We start from the raw sequence: 14,559 nt of genomic DNA, 5'->3' as shown, positions 1-14,559 counted from the left end.
GGAGGCTAGTCTCTTGTAATATCCCGAATAGGGTATTTGCTTGTTTTCCCTTAACAATACACTTAAAAATAAAACCTTGCAGATAATTTATAGCACATTCGAGAAACCAGTAGAAACTCCAATTAAATCACTTTCTCAGTTACAACATTCAGACTGAGTGTACACAAAAATGAAACGCAGTGCTATAATAAACCAGAAGATTCTTAAATATGACCTGTTATTTCGCAATAACATTCAGGATATCAACATGCAACCATGAATTACAAATTGGTATGATAAAACCAGAAACTCTTATAAATCCTTAAACAATGATATTGCCTTTTACAGCCGCAATATAACACCCGGCAACTAAATGTTATTGTATTATACAATAGCAATACAATAACCAAAACATAGAAAACCAATCCTAAATACAGAATTCAACAGTCGGATTGGAATGAGAGGATAAGAACCTGTAAGATCAATGAGACACCTGTGATGATATCTCCACGGGCAATGGTTTTGTGTCCACTGCCTGCCTGCACGAGGGGCTACGTCCTCACACGGGCTGAAAGCTGAAGCTTTCTGAAACTCTCCAAGAGAGAAAACTAAACTGAATAGCAAAATCAAGCCTACCGAATGATATGGTCCCTTCTTTTATTCTCACAGTTGTGACTCTTCGACTACCTTTCTATCATTTCGTCTCATCTGTCCTTGTCCTCTTTTGTCCACTTGGAATATTAATTTGACTTTTAATTACTGAAGTTTCAGCTCTCCAAGAAAATTCTAATATTATAGAGATGACCCCCTTAATATTTCTGATGTCCCCAGAAAGGGACATTACAAGTCTCCTCTCTTTGAGATTGCTTTCCCTGAAGCAATTAATACCAGGATCCCATACAAGTCTGCGGGCAGCCCTAAAATCCAAATTGAAAAAAATTTCGGCCATACTGTGAAACCAAAGGTCTCTCTGCAATAATACTTTCAACCGGATCCTTGGATCCCATATAACTATCTGAAAGAATTCAGCACCTGCACCTGTAAACTGATCAGTACGGATCAACATCATGACCACAATAAAATCCTCGTCCGATCATAGATACAATTTGTCATCACCTGGATCCCAAACTCTGTTATGTCGTTTTGCTGCTATGATGAGGTAGAAGCATATCAAATGTCCATGTGTAACCTAGTAGTGTGAAGACCTGCCCTAAATGGGTGATATAGGGAATGAATTGCCCATAAGCTAAAACCACTATCTCAAGGACATCAAAACCAATACCATCGTTATCAACCTGGAGAACTTCCAAGTACATAGGTGCTATGAAATTGAAAGATGCTAGAAATATAACCACAATCCTCACATAACTACTCTACCAAGAATTACTTAGCAATTGATGAAGGAAAATCACCCAACTCCTGAGAGGGTTGATATCAGAAAATATGTTGGGGTTGATCAACTGATAAGCAATAGAAGTTGAATCATCATTCCCAAGCTGAGTCCCCAAATCACTGTTAGGATCTGAATCAGTATTCCAGGGTTTGAAATCAATTTCTTCCTCCTCAAGGCAAACAAGAGAGGCTCCCTTATCTATCATAAAAAGTGGATTATCAAATGTCCAATCAGCAACCACTTCAAACAAGGGGTTATCTATCAGCTGAAGGTGATTTGAAGTTTTGCTGCTTAATCGTTTGGGGCAGCTATCCAAGTCATAGGTTTGCTGAATGCTCTCAAGTTCATTGATGACTTCTAGGAAAAATTCCTGTCTCATTCTGTCCTCATGTTCCCGAGATTGATTCATGACCTTGATCTGATTTTTTGCTCCTTGAAGAGAGTATCGAGCCTCATCCAATTCCTTACGAACATGCTTCAGCTCTCTGTTAAGTTCGTCAATCTCATTCTTCCCTTTATTTGACTGTTCAGCATATATCTCAGCAATCTTAAGGATATAATACTTGTCGGTCAGCAAATACAAGTAATCTGATTTCATAGTTTCGAGGGCTGATTTGATCTTTTGCAAATTAGTCACATGCCAATCATCTTCTCCTTCCCTTGGAATTTTCCTATAGAGCTCCTCAACCAGTTCGTGGGTACTGTCGTATCGTACCAATGATGTCACAACCGTGTCTTCACTAACCTTCAACTGATTTTGTAAGGCATGTATTTCATTATCTCCTTGCTGAAACTGTTCATTGTCTTGCAGTTTCATCCCTGGTTGTTCCTCATAATTCACTTTTTGAGTATCATGAATATAGGGTTCATGATGCCAAGGTACCAAATGGCTACTAGCTTGTGTACAATTTGTTTCATTAATTTGCTTGACCAAGCTCACCTCCAAGTCGCCAACGAAGAAACTTGTACCTTGTGTAACATCTTTTATGTGATCACGAGAAGGCTGGTCATTTCTGATAGTTGTCAGCTCTTCTATTTCAAGATCATCCAATTGATAATCCTGGCATATCGAAATTTCTTCATACACCCCTAAGTGTTGTTCGTTTGCAATGAGATCCTGGGCCAACTCTAGATACTTTCTTTTTGCCATATCAGCCATATTTTGCTGCTCGAGATAAAATTCCAAGTAGTTGCTGAATGATAAGTCATTTTTAATTCGGATAGGAAATTCATTATACTCTCCATAAATGTTGAGTATTTCTGCCCTTACATCAGCGTCAAAATCATGAGCTAATTGTGCTTGTGGCTTCATCGTACCTTCCTTGATATTATCCAAATCATGTATTTTCTGAAATAACAATTATACTTTCTTTCTCTTCTGAGTTAGGTTACTAGGCCTGCAATATTATTTGTTTATTCTCTGTAATACCCTCATTTAGATTACTTTTTCCACCTGTATTGAGCACTAATCAGCTCTTCAACAGTTTAATCTAAACTTTTGTTGGCTTTCAAGTCTTAACCAATCTGCAATAGACGTTAGTTTTTGGCAAGGGAGCTGCCTAATTATTTCTTCAACCTCTCATTTTTAAATACTCTTGTACCTCCAGTCACATATGCTTCCAAAAATAAAAATTTGATATTCAGTCTGTCTTTACTCCATTAAGGAGAAATCATTTCCCAATAATGAAGGTGAGCCCACGATTTTCTCCCATATCACTGCACCAATTTCTTAGTGACATTTTGGGTCCCATAATTCACACACAGAAAAATAGTGTCTTTCCCGCTGCTAGAGCATCTCGTGACTTGAACTCTGCAATTGTAAATTCTCCCAAAAGTAAGGACCAACTAAACTTTCAAAGCTCTCATTAACTCCTAGAACACGATGAGTATGATTTGCTCTTAACTTCACCATAATGAGGCATTCATGATAATAACAGAGAGATGAACTCTGGTCTTGTTCACCTTCAATCGTAGAGGAAACATACTGATATCGAAGCCTATGCAGAAAAGAGTCTCCCTGGACATTTGTAATTCTTGTTGTCAAGAAACACAAATATGTGTCATACTTTAATTAAGCCAATACAATAATTAGTTCTTTAACTACGTTCGCAGTTATATATGTGCGCTTAGATGATCTCAGATTCAAATCGCTGCTGCTTCTGTTGTCTTGACCATAATATTTGTTCCTTCATAAAACTTCATAGAACTTCATAGAACCGACATTACCGATGAAAAGGTTCGCACAAAGAAATTGAAGATGTCCACACAGATATTGATGGAATTTGATGAGCTTTAATGGCATACCATAGACCTGAGACGATATATTTGATTGAGCTTCCTGACGTTATTCCTAGTCATAATGTGCAAAAGCCAGAACAAATCATTTCATCTTCTTATTGCCACGTATGATCATCGATGGAAAATAATAGCCCGTTGACTCCCTTTTCATTCTATCTTTGACGTTTCATAGAAAACAATAACACTTCTCCGTCATTTTATTTACGTGTAGGCATGTAGAAATCTCTCAGCCAATCTAAAATAGCTATCCTTGTCAAAACTTAAAGATCAACTTGTTGTCAATGAACGACACCAAGATAACCTGTAATCGATTCCTTTGTGCTATGTGCTTCATAACCACCAACGTTCACTCAACTGTTGTGTAGCTTGTAAGTAATAGCGACCATTAGTCCAAGGAGAGCTTCATTCTTTAGACTGCCACCTAAGGTGCTTTACTTATGACTCACCCCTGACCGTCGAAGATGAGCTTTCGAAGTCTCTATCCCTTTGGATCATGCTTGAGCCAATGTCTTATTCGGTCGTCCCTTATCCAAAAACAACCAATCGACAATTGGAGGTTTTTCTCCACATTACCCGTTTCTTGACATCCTTAGCTATCAGCAAAGAACTGTTAGCCGTAAATCTTCCTGGCCACGTGTTGCTGGGTTCTTGGGTACGTTGCCAAATACCTCCAATATTCACGGTGTCTTCATATATTAAAGACGTCTGTCAATTTCTCTTTAGTCTCCCAGAGGCTTTTTTGAAATGGATTTATAAACTTTGAACACACGTTCACCTTCCGTTACTAACAGCACAAGCATTACACTCATAAAACATTTTTCTCAAACGTGTCATCTTGGCTTGCAAACAACTAGCATACCAATCCTCCAGCGGTTACGTTATGACTCCTGTAGGAAGCGTTATATTGAATCGAACATGATGTGGTGGTATTTGAACATCTGATTACTTGGTGACTAATGATGTCAAACTACTACTTTTCAAGTCAAGTCGATGAAGATGTAGACCATACGTTTCTTGGATATCCTTTGGCGTTGTTTGTAACGTCTTTAACCCAGAAAGCTTGCGGTATTCTATCTGTTGGACCAACTTGTTTCTAGTGTGTGCTCAAGCAGAATGGATGCTGGAGTATATGCATTAGCAAATGTATGTGATGTGGATGTTGAGTGCATCAGTAAGCGAGAGCCTGGTGAAGTGTTACCTATTCCACTTGAGGCTCCGTCGAACATCACAAATATGCTTAGTTGTGGTTAGCTCACTCGAAAACTGAATATGTTTATGTCGTAGCTGCTAATGGAGTTCAGTCTAGTATTTCCCACGACCTCTGATAGTCCCTGCTTTATTTTTAACTTCCACGTAAACACTGAAACCGTCTACAGTAAGAAGCAATCTGATCATTGTGTTAAATGTCCATAATGTTTATTAAGAAACAACATTGGCTCCAGAATGCATAAAACCCACGACTGCTGTCATCTCACCAAGGAACAGGTACAAAATGCGAGCACAACTCAAAAACCTGCGTATCCTGTCAATGTTGCGTTATGGTGATTTTAATCTTGCATATGTGTCCCGTGGTCCTAGTGGTTACTATTGGTGCTTCTTTCACACTAAAATATAAGACTGCTCTAGTACGTTGTGTGTCTTAATGCAACCCGTCAGTATGACTTCTATTTCTTTTGGAAACTTGACTGCTTGCACTCCAGTTACCACGACTTGTCGAGAGTTTCCATACATCGGTGGGGAAATGTGTAGACCCAAGTCTATATTCCAAACGGTGGAAACTTGTGCCTTATCATGACAAACCCATCGTTCCAAGTAGGGATTCTGTACTAATGTCAAACTAGGCACTACTTCCATAACCCGATAAGGAACTTCTAGCTAATGAAATTTGCTAACAAACACCAGCTGATAAGTTGACTGCATTTAATAATATCTGCACTTACTTCATGCTTAAGCTGCAACTTCTTGAACTTGCTGACTTCTGCCCAGTTCCACTGCAAATATTGAAGGAAGGAGGTTGGGGTAACATCCAACTCCTTAGAATATTTCCAGACTTCGAGGGTTTTTGTCCTCCCAATCTAAAACCCAGTCACAGTAAGTAACTAGAATTCAAGAGCTTTCTTTTCATAAATTCTTCTTGTCTGTGATCTTGATTGGTTAGAGATGATTGAGACTCTAATATAGGATGATGAACTCCCGTGAGTTTATAGAATTTCAAAAGGCCTTGAAAGAACAATTTCTTCTCAGAGTCCTCAGATATTCATGTGTGTACTCTTAAACTTTTAACATCTGTAAGGAAAACAATAGAAATTTCCCAAACAGGTTTAAAATTCGAACTGCAATTGGAACCTCCAATAAGCCCTCACAGGGCGATATTCCTTTGAAAAAATATGTTTCATAGGCTGGCAGGATGCATAGCTCTGATACCATTGTAATATCCCGAATAGGGTATTTGCTGGTTTTCCCTTAACAATACACTTAAAAATAAGACCTTGTAGATAATTTACAGCGCATTCGAGAAACCAGCAGAAACTCCAGTTAAATCACTTTCTTAGTTACAACATTCAAACTCAGTGTACACAAAAATGAAACACAACGCTATAATAAACCAGAAGATTCTTAAATATGACCCGTTATTTCGCAATAACATTCAAGATATCAACATGCAACCATGAATTACAAAGTGGTATGATAAAACTAGAAACTCTTATAAATCTTTAAACAGTGATATTGCCTTTTACAACCGCAATATAACACCCAACAACTAAATGTTATTGTATTATACAACAGCAATACAATAACCAAAACATAGAAAACCAATCCTAAATACATAATTCAATAGTTAGATTGGAATGAGAGGATAATAACCTGTAAGCTCAATGAGACACCTGTGATGATATCTCCATGAGCAATGGGTTTGTGTCCACTGCCTGCCTGCACGAGGGGCTACATCCTCACATGGGCTGAAAGCTGAAGCTTTTTGAAACTCTCCAAGAGAGAAAACTGAATTGAATAGAAAAATCAAGCCTACCGAATGAAAGGGTCCCTTCTCCTTTTATTCTCATAGTTATGACTCTTCGACTACCTTTTTGTCATTTCGTCTCATCTCTCCTTGTCCTCTTTTGTCCACTTGGAATATTAATTTGACTTTTAATTAATGAAGTTTCAGCTCTCCAAGACAATTCTAATATTATAGAGATGACCCCCTTAATATTTCTAATGTCCCCAGAAAGGGACATTACATCTCCACCTTGGCCAATAGATTGTAATGGCCTGGCAACTATTGATGTAGTGACTATAGTGGTTGTAGCTGCGGCTCACTAGGTGGCTCCAGTTGATACTCCACCCGTAGAACCAGTGCTTCTTGTTCTTTTTTTCCTTGCTCGGTTCCACTCCACCCATTTGTCTGTTCTCTTGATTATACCCTGCATGAGAACCTCCATGGTGTCAATGTCTGGATCTGCAGGTGGGGTAGACAGAATTGGTGTACCGTTGATCTTCTCGTAAGATGTGGGGTGTATGTAGGCTCCATCATCTGCAAGGTTAGAAACATCAACAGAATCGTTATTGTTACCAATTTAGCATACCTCCTAAATTGCTATGTTATATGCTGAACTAAGTGTGTTTTATTTGCTGACTAAGTGTGTTTAGTTGTTGAGAATACATGTTACAGAATGGAAAGAATGCAGAAAGTAAAGTACAGGAATCAGTAAACAGAAAATTGATCACTTTTATTTAGAATACAAGTACCAAAACAGTACAAATTTTTATTGAAATATCCAAAACTGTTTTGATGAGGTACAAAGTGTTCAAGTTTTACACAGTACTTAAATACAATGCATTCAGTTATCACAAGCATTCTCAGCTCCTAACATAATATCTGAATTAAACACATTGTATAAATATAAACATACTGAAAAGAGATAAGAGGAAAGGCATCCATTGCCTGAACGAGAGATTTCTTGTGCTGAATGTTGAAGGGTTGAGCCCGCATCTCCGTCTAGGAGTAAACTTGCAAAAAATGAAAGAAGTGATGGGTCAGTTCATATGAACTAAGCAATGGAAAACTTTCTTGTCATCTATACTCTACTGTTCCTACAACATGGTTATTCAAATAACTATGTTAAAAGACAAGAAGGCAAGAGAGAAATTTGAAAAATAAAACATGTTTACGCTAATGAGTTTGTTTCATGTGTAGATACAGGTATGAAGTTTGAGGTTGTTGAAGGATCTTGCATAAATTACATGCTTGAAGCCTTTTGACTAAATCATGTAGGGGCCAAGATTGAAGGGCTAAGGAGGCTATTGAAGGGACACACATAAATTACAAGCGTGAAACCTTCTGGTCAAATCATGTAGAGGCAAAGACTAAAGACATGGGGAGATTGTTGAGGGGGCATGCATAAATTACAAGTATGGGACCTTCTAGTTGAACCATAGTAGGAGATTGAAGACACGAGGAGATTGTTAAAGGGACGTACATGTATTACAGGTATGAAACCTTTCAGTCAAATCATGGAGGGCGTATAGAATTCTGAAATCTACAAGTTGAAAGAAATAGATCTTTACAAGTATACATCAGGTATTTTCATAAAGAAGTTTAAATCAGCAAATAAGTTGTTTGCTATCATTAAAAGATCAAACATTGAGAACATATACAAGTATGATTATTAGAAATAGGATCACTCAAAGAGCTGATTTAAGTAGTTTGACAAAGGTATTAAAGGGACGTATTCAATTATGAAACCTTTTACTTTTATAATTGGCATGCTTCAGCAAGTGCGAAATATCAAAGAGAAGTACATCATGATGAAAAGTGCCACTGTACTAGAGTGCTGTAATACGAATCAGAGAAATATTTTACACCAGCAGTGTGGCATGAAATTATTAAATCAGTAGTAGATAAAAACAATGAATGAGTTCCTGTGCAATATTCATGTGAAAAGCCTCAGAGCAGAAGTATGTTTCTACTAATATCTGATTTCCAAACAGCAAGAAAGAGTAAAACTTCAACAGTTATATTAAAATCTAAACAGCAGTAACCTACAACAATCAAGATATATTAGAAGAGAGTATGGAGGAACTAGCCACATATACAACTATGACACGTTTGATGAGAACACACCACCAACAAATGATCCAGAATATATATCCACTCTTGGAGCTGCAGTATTCAAAGCAATGTATTCTAGTGATAGTGGTGCGATTTGGCTAATTTGGCTAATGCAGGGTTGGTTGTTCTCGTATGATCCATATTGGAAGCCATCACAGATGAAAGCACTCCTACATTCAGTTCCCATAGGAAGGATGGTTGTACTTGATTTATTTGTAGAGGTGAAGGCTATTTGGTTTAGCTCAAATCAGTTTTATGGTACTCCTTATATCTGGTGCAGGTTACATAATTTTGCTGGAAACAATGAAATGTATGGAGTTTTAGATGCCATTTCATCTAGGCCAGTTGAGGCTCAAACAAGTTAGAACTCAATGATGGTTGGGGTTGTTATGTGCATGGAGGGTATAGAGCAAAATCCAGTGGTTTATGATTTGATGTCTGAAATGGTGTTTCATCATGAAAAGGTTAATGGGAAGGAGTGGATCAAGAAATTTCCTATAAGAAGATATGGGGTAAATGTACCAGCAATACAAGAAGCTTGGAACATTCTTTATAGGACACTATACAACTGTACTGATGGAGGATATGTACTATTTGGTTGATCTTACCAGACAAGCATTGGCAAAACATGGTAATCAAATTTTCCTAAATGCCTTGCAAGCTTTTCATGAAAATGATGTTGAGCAATTGGGTATCCAAGGAAAATTATTTCTAGATCTGATAAGAGATATGGACATCATCCTTGCATTTGATGATAATTTTCTACTTCGAATGTGGCTAGAAAGGGCAAAGCAACTGGCAGAAAAAATAGTATGAATGGAATGCAAGAACCCAAATAACAATGTGGTTTGATAACACTGAAATGGAACCTAGTTTGCTTCGTGATTATGGAAACAAATATTGGAGTGGACTTGTTCAAGATTATTATTTACCTCGAGCAAAAATCTGTTTCTATCATTTACTAGAAAGTCTGAGAAGCAACAAAACATTTCCATTTGAGACATGGAGAAGAGATTAAATAACCAACAAACAAATTCACAAGAAGAAAGGACTCAGTAACTTACGGCTATCATTAAGAAGAATTTGTCCAGCACATTAAACCATGAAAACCCAAACCCGCATGGAAGGAACTCATGGCATCCGAGTGAGAAAAGCATAGAATGGTAGCCGTCCAGCATAAAATGGCAAGTTCTAGCCAAGAAATCCGTAGTCAAAGCTCAATCATAAAAGAAACCACAGAACCAGCAAGAGATATGGTGTTTTAATCACGAACTCGTGCTACCAACAATCGACCATATAAAGAAATGGCATAGCAAATATCATAAGCAGCTCATGCCAAAACATGGCGTCCCAAGCTCACAAAAATGCGTCCATAACCAGCACAATAGAACCCGTAGTAAAAATGGCGAGCTCACGCCAAGTCAGAACTGGAAACCCATAAAACGATCCAAGGAAAACATGCACAACAAGCCAAAGCATGAAGAAATAACTCACGCAATAGCAAATACTGGCGTCCAGCAGATTCGGCCATTAAAATGTCGATGGCAAAACATAGGAGTAGTAGAAAATGGCGTTAGGGTTTGAAAACCCTTATCCCCTCCTTACGTGAATGCCCAAAACAAACAAATGAACCAAAAACATAGCAAATTTACCTTTGATGTTTTTGTTATTCCTTTGCTACATTTTAATAACTTTTGGGTCCATGCCATATAGAGTTAGGCATTTTACATTTTTTACTTTGAAACTCTATTTTTATCATACATGGGAGTTAGGCGTTTTTGAATGAAACTCTATTTTTATTAGTGTTATGTATATTAAATGAGTAAAGTCTTATTTTAGTCATTTAATATATATAAAACTAATAAAAAATTATAAAAAATTATATTTATAATTCTCCTTATTATATTCATTGATACTAATATGTTTAAAATTAATAGATAACGTTAATTATTAAACATATTAATATTGATAAATATAAAATAAAGAAAAAAGAATAATATTCCCTATATTATATTTAGTAATACTAATGTGTTTTTTAAAAACAAAATATAACAAAAAACACGTCAATATTCATAAATATAATAAAAGAAATTTTGATTGTAAAATTAATATATCAAGTGGTTGTAATTATAAAACCATTGATTTTATTAATTAAATAAAGGGAATTCAGAGGAGTTTCAAAATATTTTAATGGCTAAATGCAAGGAGGGGAAGTTGAGTGTCTATTTTTGAATTCCAAAAAGGACATTCAGTTAATGCTTTCATGAGGAGCTATTTTTGGAGGCTAAGGACAAGTTATTTTTCTCATGCATTGATGGGGCACTTTAATGCTATTTTTAGCGATTTATGGAGCAGTTAAGGGCAGTTATGCATGCAGTTCGTGATGAGAGCCTATTTTATGCATATTTTGCATAATTATGAAGAATTCCACATGCTATATTTTTGGGTTACTTGATGGATCTGAGTTTGGTTTTTTGGGCATGATTTTGAGGAGCTAGAGGCAGTTTTCTAGTTATCTATCAGTTGGGTAGTTGGTTGAGAGCAGTTTTCAAAGACTTCTTCATAGTTTTCATCATTTTTGACTATTTTTCCTAGGCATGATGTTGGAATCCGAATTAGGGTTATGATTTCTATATATTGTACATTCACCTCATTATGAGGGATCTTCTTTCGGATTCAAATTTTTGCACATTACATATTTTGAGTTGATTGTAAGAGAAAATTTGTAGCAGAATTTTTTTTAGCATTAGTTATAGAGATTCAACAGTTCCTTCTCATTGATTCTTGTGCAATATTGTGAATTTTTTACTTTAATGTTGTGTTCCCCTTCATTTAAGTTACGTTCCTTATTGCAGATTTGAATCTTGATACATGTGATTACAGGTCTTTGTTTGTGATCATTGTCTTTTTGTAGAAAATTGGTGAAACTTAGGTATCCCTTTCAAAGTAGAAGATCTTGGTCCTTGCATAGAAACACTTTTATGGTTGCATGTTTGTTTGAGTATTGTGAATCAATCGTGTCTTTCATAATTCGTGTTGATTTGATTAAAGTTACATTCGAAACCATCGGTGTATCACCTCATTTAGGTTAGTATTCATTGTTTTGTCATTCATTTCTTAACCCTTATCTTGCATATAATTTAGGATTAGGTGATCACAATTTAGGAACCGGCCTAGCTTCCAGAGATTCATCTCCCGTTTTAGGACAACCCACCACCCGAGAGAGTTTCCATAGCAGGATGGCTAGATTTTACATCTTGCTATAGGCGCAATCCTGATTGACAACAGTTTTCTGGCACGCTCGGTGGGACCACGAACTGCTTCATAGTTCTCTGAATTACAAGATCTTACTGCTGTTTTGGTGTGAACAACAATATTTCAGCCTTTTTGAAGGTATTTTATTAACACTTGGCGACTTTGTTTTGAAGGTTTATCCCAGATTCAGTTTCAGTTTTGGTATTTTTTAATGAAAAGAGCTCCCAGAAGATCAATAAGAGGAAGAAGAACACCAGTTGCTACAAGGGGAAGGTTTCTTTCACCATCTGGATCAGATCTTTTAGCGTTTGAATATCCTACAATTGAAGATCAGCCAACAAATTCTGAAGAATCTGAGATACTAATTGAAGATATTGGTTTTTCGGAAGATTTAAGTGGTCGTGATCATTCTGAATTTGAGGTACCCATATTTGAGGAATTACCAAAGGATCAATTTGTTTTTTCAGCATCCACAAGTGGTGCTACAGCTGCTGTTAAGAGTCTGAAAACATATCAGCGGAAGGTAAATCAGCCTACCTAACCTTTATTGTAGTGCAGCAACAAATACCACTTGTTCATCAAATGGCCCGAAATTTTTCATTTGTAGCTTTTAATGCTGGCAGCCCTTGACAAATTGCCGCTCATCATGATATTCCACCAATAGCATTGAAAAGTGTGCCATATTTTACTGGTGAAAATCATGTTTCAGCAGTGGAACCTATCAAAGATATAGCTACCCTTTGCGGATTACACCAACTTCAACATGAAGATGTGGCCTTGAAGTTATTAGCAGCTTCTTTTAGAAGAAAAGCATTAATTTGGTTCAAAAGTCTTGCAGTGAATTTGATCGCCTCATGTGACACATTGGGAAGCTTGTTAATCAGCAAGTGTGAAGATAAGTCTGATAATCTTTCCTTGATTGAATAGTTGACTACCATCAAAAGGCATCCTAATGAGCATATTTTTGATTTTAATTTTCGTTTTCAATGAACTTGGGATAGAATTCTAGCATCTATTAAACCTTCTAATGATTATACATTCTTATTTTATTTAAAGGCTTTTAACAGTGATATTTCAGTTATGATACAATCTATGGGAGGACGTACTTTGTCTAATGCATTTGACATTGCTGTGAGAGCTGAAACAGCTTAATACAAGCCAACAAGCTACATCCTAGGCCTCCAATGCCTTATTTTGCGAAAATACAACAAATTGTACCAGCTGTTGTACCATCGTTAGCTGTAATTCCACCTATGCTAGCATTACAAACATTTAATGTGCAAGTTGCAGCAGAAGAACACGCTACTACAGCTCCTATCAGAGAGCTAAAAGAGTAGAATCAGGACTTGATTGAGAAAAGTGATAGTATGATGAGAACATTGCAGACCTATGGGAATGAAATAAAGAATTTGAAAAGGCAACAAGGTCAATATAATCCTATCAGGAATATAGGCAATTTAGTCAAGTCTCAGGATCAAATCAGCAAAGGCAACCTCAAGGACAACAAAGAAATTATGGTCAAAGAATTAACCAGCCCTACAATTATGCAACTCCTAGTAATTCTAAGGAATTGATAGTTGTCCCTCAAAACAACTATGCATATGATGAGTGGTGCAATACTTGTAATGCTAGTAATTATTGGCTTGATTGTGTGCATGCACTTGAGGCAAGGAAACAAGGTGTTCTGAAAGGACAACAAATAATGAACCAAGGAGTTCAGCATGATCAAGTGCAGCAACAAGGTAACCTGGATGCTACTCTAGTGAATTTTATTGAAGATGAGGCTGTTATAGTAGCAAATTTTGATCAAAACCAGATATGGAGACCTGTATCAGCGGGAACAAGGTCAAAGACCCAAGCTGCAAATGTACAACAACAAGCTGATAAGGCAAAACAACAGCAAGTCAATACTGATAATACTCAACCAAGACCATCAAATGCACAAAAGATGCAATATGTGTCAAAAGAACAACAAGGACAGCAAGTTCAAGCACAAAAGGCAAGTTTACAACCATCACAACAGAAAAAGGAGCCTTCTGTACCAAAAACCCAGTCTAAGGTTAGTACGCAAAATTTTAATATTGTTGAGCATCTAAAGAAGACTCATGTTCCTGTTTCCATGTGGGATGTTTTAGCACTCCTAGGTCAAAAGGATATGCTACAAGAAACATTACATTCACTAACCTTATCTGATGACGCTTTAGCACATCAAACTCCCACAGTTCTAATGGCTGCAAATGCTAATAAGTCACAACAACCATGCAAAATAGTGAAGCCACCACCTTTTTACGTTACAGTTATAATAGGCAAGTACCTTGTTGATAATTGCATGATAGATTCAGGTGCTACTAGCTTAGTTATGCCAAAGAAGATTGTTGAAGAGCTAGGCCTTAAATTTGAATCAATTGAAAAGGGGGTAGTTCAGCTAGATGGGACAGCTATTGAGACAATTGGAGTTATAAGGAACATGGATTTGACCTTGCATGCTTGTCCTTGTTTTTCGGTCCTTATGGATATATACATC

The 14,559-nt window shown here is 36.8% G+C and overlaps 1 protein-coding gene and 1 pseudogene across 5 annotated transcripts in view; both read left to right on the top strand.

The window, feature by feature from the left end:
• LOC149577529 (calcium/calmodulin-regulated receptor-like kinase 1) overlaps positions 1-14,559 on the top strand; it is a 211,056-nt gene that overhangs the window by 29,389 nt on the left and 167,108 nt on the right. The window lies entirely within an intron of this gene.
• Positions 4,784-9,790, top strand: LOC149577530 (alpha-N-acetylglucosaminidase pseudogene; annotated as a pseudogene).

The sequence above is a fragment of the Cupressus sempervirens genome, chromosome 1 (genome assembly GCF_028749045.1).
Source record: "Cupressus sempervirens isolate cs-2001-9-10 chromosome 1, ASM2874904v1, whole genome shotgun sequence".
Lineage (NCBI taxonomy): Eukaryota > Viridiplantae > Streptophyta > Pinopsida > Cupressales > Cupressaceae > Cupressus > Cupressus sempervirens.
This window is presented reverse-complemented; position numbering and strand designations above follow the sequence as displayed.